The sequence below is a fragment of the Cebus imitator genome, unplaced genomic scaffold (genome assembly GCF_001604975.1).
Source record: "Cebus imitator isolate Cc_AM_T3 unplaced genomic scaffold, Cebus_imitator-1.0 Scaffold114, whole genome shotgun sequence".
NCBI classification, from domain to species: Eukaryota; Metazoa; Chordata; class Mammalia; order Primates; family Cebidae; genus Cebus; species Cebus imitator.
Window position 1 is genome coordinate 4,872,756 of NW_016107429.1, and position 7,702 is coordinate 4,880,457.

General features: G+C 37.5%; 1 long non-coding RNA gene across 2 annotated transcripts; it reads left to right on the forward strand.

Moving 5' to 3' along the window:
• The first annotated feature begins 477 nt into the window (after positions 1-477).
• Positions 478-7,496, forward strand: LOC108311372. Of its 2 annotated transcripts, none has more exons than XR_005201891.1 (3): positions 478-1,304; positions 1,742-1,892; positions 6,985-7,496. It is a non-coding gene; the product is annotated as an uncharacterized LOC108311372 (long non-coding RNA). The 2 variants fall into 2 exon arrangements; XR_005201892.1 differs by lacking the exon at positions 6,985-7,496 and adding an exon at positions 3,427-3,467.
• The last annotated feature ends 206 nt before the right edge of the window (positions 7,497-7,702 follow it).

A 7,702-nucleotide genomic window follows, 5' to 3' on the forward strand; every position in this document is an offset into this window, starting at 1 on the left:
TTTCTCTCATGATTTCCCTTTCATATGTGTTTTTATAATGTCTAAACATAGTAATTTTCTAGGTATATTTTGAATATTAATAGTTATCAAAAATATATACCTTTTATATTTACTTGTACTTACTTTATGGCATAGAATATTGTCCAATTTTTATTATTTTGCATTTGCGTGCTATAATATTTGTTAATTTTTTTCCTCTGTATTTTTCTTGAATTTATAAATGCAAACTGCCACTGACTGTACCTTTGGGTTTTTCTCATAATTTTATTCTTTTATAAAATTATGCATTTTGAGGTCATGTAATTGACTGCATATATATTTTAATTTGTTAAACTTTCTTGGTGATTCTTTTATCATTAATTTATATTTAATATGGTAACTGATATTTTTGTAATAAATTCTAATTCACTATCTTTTTAATTCTTAAATTTATTGTTTTATACAGTTGATACTTATTTAGAGCTGCCTACTAATTTTCCACTTTACCCTTTATTTCTTCTTTCATCTCAACCTGCTTTTGTGGCAGCAATTTTGTCTGGCCTGAATAAAATACCTTATTCACCTTTAGGGAGAAATGTAATATTCTAGTTTTGCATAGATTAATCTGGAGGTGTCTGTGAAATGTTTAAGTCAAGAAATCAATTAGTATTTGGATGTAAAAGTCTGGATCTCAGTGAAGCCCTGGAATGAACATAAAAATTTAGGTATCATTGGCTTAGATGTTTTTAAAGCTCTGAAAAATGGATGAGATACCCTCAGGTGAAAGTATGGCAGGAGAATATAAAGAGCTATGACTGTGTCCTGAAGAATTTCAAGATCTAAATGTTGGATGCAGGAGGCAGATAGCCCAGGGAGAGAGAGGAAATTCATGGTGTTACAGAAGACAAAGAATCCAAAACTTCCATAAGGAAGGGCAAAATTTTTCCCAGGTAGGAGAAGCGTTTTCCAACTTCGTTTTACAAATGGGAAGACAGAGCCACTGATTTCTTGACCAGCTTAGCCTTAAATCACATAACAAAGTTTACTATGATCTTCAGATTGGTTAAACCTGTGTTCAGATGATTTGGCTACTGGCCTTGCTGAGGATATTTAAGTCATTAAGACATTTTGAAGGCCAAAAGATGATGACTTTTGGATTTCACTTCAGGATAAAGTAAGCCATGATAGATTGAACTAAATAATAAAATACTAATCAAAAGTCTATTCTGAAACTGCTTGAAAAAATAACAAGCTTTACTTTCAGTTTTTCTCTGTTGAAGTCAGCAGGAACATCACTTTGGATTACATGATGCTACAAAGAAAAGGTAAATTTGTTTCAGATTTGTCCATGGTCTTGTTGATTACAGTTGAATCAACTTTGGTGATCGTTATCTTTAAATTATATTGTCAGGAATATCCCAGATATTTTCTGAAGTACAAACTGCTTGAAGGCTGATTGTGGTTAAGTAGTGAACATCTTCTATTAGGCTTTTATGAAACCTCACCACTGATTAAGAATGCCAGTGCTTGGCGGAAAAAATGTCTGTTGTCGGTCAGAGCTTTAATTAAAAACTATACTTTGTTTTCAATCCAATTTTGGAAAGAATACAGGAGAAAAAGCAAGATGTAAATTTTACAATGCCTTGGCAATGTATCCAATTCTCAGCCGAACAAAGAAGCTTATATGCAGAAAATCTTGTAGGAATAAAGCATGTAAAATAAATAAAAAGCTTCCAATGCTTAATTCCAATCTTCTCCACAGCAACTGGAGCTGCTGATAAGACACCTACTCGGAGTAATGATGCATAATGTGAAAATGCAATAACCCAGACCTCATAAGTACGGACGAATGCCATCTTTTTAAAGGAAATGGTTGCAAATGTGAAGTGCAATGTGCTGAGCCATTTTCAAAGGTATTTTCATAAACATGGCAAAATGCCAAGGCTTGGTTTTTCTCAACCTGATAGGAAGAGCAAGGAATGTAACTATTATAGGGGCATCCGGTATTTGTCCGTGCTGTATCATATAAATGTTTACGTTCTGTCGATTCATTATTAGTGGCAGTTTTAATGGGAATATAAATATTATAAAGTATGTTTACTACAGATAAATCATAGGAGTGCTGAAGTCATTTGCAGTACTAAACCTCATTTTGGATAATTACAGTGCCCCTGAAGAATGCGTTTATGTATTACAAAAAAGGGGATTGTTAAGAAGAAAACTGTTTTGGGTTGGTGACATTCTGAAAAGAGTAGAGGCTGATCCAGTTTGGGGATAGCTTAGAAATGTGTGAGAACATTAATGAGAAAAGATTTTATGAAATGGAAAAATGGAAAGCCCCAGTACTTTCAGTTGCTGGGCTAACCTTATTCAGTCAAATTTCATGCAGATGACTTACTGTAACTACAGAAATAAGAAATGATTGGTTAAGATTATGCTGGCAGTAAAGATACTAATATTTTATTGCACATTGAGTTGTAGTTTACATTTTATGCAGAAGTAAATTAGACTGCAACGTTGTTTATCCTTGTTTTATGGAGGGCTATTTTCATCACGGTATTAACGGTTATTATTGGTTTACCTCCTCCCGCTTCCTATTTTATTAGAATAAGGTGATTTTTAGTTTCCTTATTTTCCCTGATAACCATAAGACACAGTAAAGTTTAAACACAGTGAGTTAACAAGGAGAATTAAACAATTGTGTCCTAATCTTTGGAAGGTCATATTATAATGAGATTAAAATCTCTCCCCTTCAGGTACTGTTCATTTGTAAACAAGTCTGGCTTGGTCTCTTATAAATGTTCCACTGATTGGATTAATTTCCTATGAAATATAAATTCCTTTTCCTTTCTGACAAGCTAGTCAGAGTCTGCCAGTTTGGTGATTGTTCAAGAAAAATGCAGCACGGAAAACAACAAATGCTGCAGCAAAGTGAAATGAGCATAAAATGAGATTTAGCTGAGATTGAGGTATCTATATTGTCATTCAAAAAGGAATTCAACAGCCATTACGTGAGTTCTGTGTTTAGGCTGAGAAATTGAGTAGCAGCTGAATGGAGAGAACAGGGCTTTTCACCCCTGGCTGCTCTTCCCGTAACTGTCTGCCCTCTGCCCGGGCGGATGCCATGCTTTCTGGACCCCACACATGACAGCATCCACACGTGGGCGCTGGTGCAAGCAGACCCCAGTTCTTAACAAAGAGTGCTACTTGAATAAATTTGTTATTTATGTTACCTGCCTCAAAGTGTTAGTCTTCTCTTAACATCAGTCTTTCCTCAGGGAAAAATTTAATCAGTTTTACTGGGCAAAAATATCCACATCCTTGACTAGTAATATTATTTCCTGGATTTCTGACTTTGGCTGAAATTTGAGGAACCTAGTCTAATTCAGATGTGATAACAGATTTTTTTATTTTATTTTTAAGACAAGGTTTTGTTCTGTTACCCAGGCTAGAGTGAAGGTGTGAGATGATAGCTCACCGAAGCCTCTAACTTCTGGGCTCAAGTGATCCTTCCTCTTCGGCCTCCTAAAGTGCTGGGATTACAAGTATGTGCTTGCACTTCTGACTTTATTCAAATTTGCTTTAATTAAGCTGGCTTCAAAGCTCTTGGTGGTATCTGATGCACAGATTGCATTTCATAACTCATCTCCTACCATTCTTTCTTTAAAGAGTGAATATCAATAATGCTAATTTTCTGAAGTAAAGAGACGCTGAGGTCTTAGCCTTTTCACACCTATTCCAATTTTCTTCACATCTAAATATGATACCCTTTTTCTTTAAAGTGGTTTCATATGTGTCGATATGGGGTAGTTAAATGTTGAGAACTGAACTTTCATGTTTCATTAGCATGTAGATGAATGCCACCAAACATGAATGGAAAAATAGTTCCTTATAAGCAAATTAGGTTTTTTCACTGGTTATCATTAGAAATTGGATTTACATTTTTTAGAAAAATAAAAAGAAACTGAGACTGCATTGAAAATTTTGGACAGAGTTAGAGAATTATAATATTATATACTGAATATTAAAATACAATAACATCATTTGAACTTTTGGAAGCTTCTTCCTCTTTGTGATAGGGAAATGCTGGGAAGGGAAGGTCTGGTCCCTTTAAACAATACAGAAGTGGGAGAAGGAAGTGCTGGGTAGAGAATGGTGTGGTTCCCAACAGAATGGGAAAAAATTTTTGCAAACTACCCATCTGACAAAGGGATAACATCCTGAATCTACAAATAGCTAGAACAGATTTACAAGAAAAAAAAAACCCATTTAAAAGTGGGCAAAGGACATGAACAGGCATTTTTAAAAATAAGACATATATGAGGCCAATAAACATATAAAAAAATGCTCATAACCACTGGCCGTTAGAGAAATGCAAACCAAAACCACATTGAGATACCGTCTCACGCCAGTTAGAATGTCGATCATTAAAAAATCTGGAGACAACAGATACTAGAGAGGATGTGGAGAAATAGGAGCACTTACACTGTTGGTGGGAGTGTAAATTTGTTCAACATTGAGGAAGACAGTGTGGTGATTCCTCGGGGACCTAGAAATAGAAATTCCATTTGACCCAGCAATCCCATTACTGGGTGTATATCCAACGGATTATACATCGTTCTATTATAAAGACACATGCATATGTATGTTCATTGCCGCACTGTTTACAATAGCAAAGACCTGGAACCAACCCAAATGCCCATCAATGATAGACTGGACAAGGGAAATGTGGCACATATACACCATGGAATACTATGCAGTGATAAAAAAGGATGAGTTCATGTCCTTTGTAGGAACATGGATGAATCTGGAAACCATAATTCTCAGCAAACTGACATTAGAACAGAAAATCAAACACTGCATGTTTTCCCTCATAGGCAGGTGTTGAACAATGAGAACTCATGGACACAGGGAGGGGAGCATGACACACTGGGGTCTGTTGTGGGGTGCCTAGGGGAGGGACAGAAGTGGGTAGGGAGGTTGGGGATGGATAACATGGGGAGAAATGCCAGATATAGGTGATGGGGGGATGGAGGCAGCAAACCTGTACCTATGCAACAATCCTTTATGTTCTGCACATGTACCCCGAACCTAAAGTGCAATTATATATATGAGAATGGTGTGATCCTGGCTAGGGCTCCACCCCTGGGCCTATGCCCATGGACCTAGGTGAGGACAGGCATTTTTGATTTCCTGCCCAAATACTGCATTTCCCAAGACCACCCTGGCCTGCCACACTCCCATCCTGTGCCTATAAAAACCCGAGACCCCAGGTGGCAGATACACAAATGGCTGGACATTGAGAGGCGCACATCAGTGGAGGAACACACAGGCAGCTGGCCGTTGAGGGGGATGCACTGGCCGTTGAGAGGAATGCACTGGTGTAGGAGCAGAGGGCGCTCTGGCAGGCCATCAAAGAGCAGAACAATGGGGTGGGGGGTGTTTAGAGAAGAGTTGGGCCACCGAGTGGCCTGACTCCAGGAGAAAACATCCCTCTTCTGGCTCCCCCATCTGCTAAGAGCTACTTTCATTCAATTTGCCATCATTCTCCAAGCCCACACGTGATCCCATAGTTGGGGTGTATCGAGGCAAGAATCTCTGGATACAGAATCTCTGTCTTTTCGATAAGGCAGGGGTCTAATTGAGCTGACTAACACAAGCTGCCTAGGGACAGCTAAACTAAAAGAGCATCCTGTATTACACTGCCACTGGGGTTTCAGGAGCTGTAAACATTCACTCTTACACACTGCCGTGGGGTTGGAACCCAGAGCCTTCCTGTCTGCATGCTCCCTAGAGATCTGAGCAGCAAGGCACTGAAGAAGTGAGCCACACCCCCATTGCACCCCCTGCGAGGGAGACAAGGGAATCTTTCCTGTTTCCTATGCAATATATATTTTTTACTTTAGTACTTTTCCTAGTCTAGAAATCTATTCTCCACTGTAAATAAATCTAAATCCAGAGAAATTTTTTTTTGTTGCCACAGTATATATCTAATGTATGCATGTGACATCTAGGATAATTTTTTTTCATATTCTTTCCACACTTGACTGCTTCACTGTTGTGCTCATTATGAATTATTACCTAGTTAAATTTGGAGAAGTCTGTACATCAGCAATCAACATTTCAGGTTAAATCTCTGGTTAACTGGTAGCAGTTCCCCTGGTAGCAGAAGACCCATATCAAAACCCCCACAATATTTCAGCCTCCAAAATAAATCAATGAATCCAACATAAGATCCAAGGATACAGAGTTGAACAGACTCGTTACTATTACTTGTTGGCTGTAATTTGGACAAGTTATTTTACCTCTTTGAAGATCAATGTCCCCATCTATAAAATGGCTATATTAATATTTACCTTGCAATAATAATGAGAATGAATGAGATGTAAAACTCCCAGCGCAGACTCTGGAACATGGAAGGTGCTTAGTTTCATATATATATAAGCATATATATATGCTTCTTATTAACAGTCATATAATGTGAATATGTGTGTGTGTGTGTATGCTTATTAACAGTCATGATTGACTTGCACACTGTATCTCCTGCTCCTATTCTTCTCCACATAAACTTTATATTGCATGACTTCTCCTTCACCCTGACACAGAAGAACTCACCTTACATTTGACTTTTCTGGGTCCCCCACTCATGGGAATGCGTATTAAACTTTGCTGGCACTGAAGCTGGTCTCAGTACCTGCTAAGTTAGGAGGGGTTCAATCTTTAAGTGGCTTCCCTGGCATCACATTTTCCAGTGTAATAACACCTCTATCATACGCCATTTTCCCCTATCACTACTACATGAAAACTGGATACTTTGTATTCCAGAAGGCTCCAGGGGTGTTGAAGCATGAGTGCATGGAGAAGGAATAACATCATGAAGAGTCTAGAGTGTACCATGAAGCTAACACCCATTATTTTATTTAATCTTCATAGTATTTCTGAGTGAGATATTATGTTGTCCATTATAATTCAAATAATATAAATATTTTGTCTAGGTTTATGCAGCTAATACGTGTCAGAGCTGGAAGGAGGATGCAGATCCTTTTGATTTCAAGTTCAAGAACACCATTGATGTTGGTATCAGGGAGCTGTATCTTCAAAACCAATAGATATATCTTAGAGGGGAATGAGCTGAAAAGATAATTCTAGCTATAAAGATGCTAAATCAGCTGTGTACCTCCTGGCTCTGCTTCTGCCTACTCCTTAATTCCCACTGGGTTTGTTGCCTGATTTATCCCATAGATTCTATGATTCCACATTGAATTGATCTTCTTCAGCATCTGGCCCTGGCTGTGCTTCTGGTTCTTTTTTTCTTCAAGGATCAGGTTTTTCATCTTGTCCATCATCTTCTGGACCTCAAATACATGCCAAAGACCAGATTTTGCCTTAGTTTAGTGACTTGAACTCTACTGATGATATGAAGCAACCCTGCTCTACCTGGTAGAGAAGGAAAATGTAAGACCTATGGACCTTACTTTAGAATGAACTTTTAAAAACAAATATACATATTCCCAGGAAGTTCCAAAACTTGTCTTTTATATGTTAAAATGTGTTTACACTAATATAAAATGTAACTGTCTTTTTATTATTACAAATAAACCAACTAATGCCAATTAATTGAGCAGTGTTTCTTAAACAGTATTTTTAAATTAACTGTGATTAGTTTACTTGGATCAGGCTTTCACCTGATTCTTGGCTTTTGTTTATGTATCCACATCTTCAA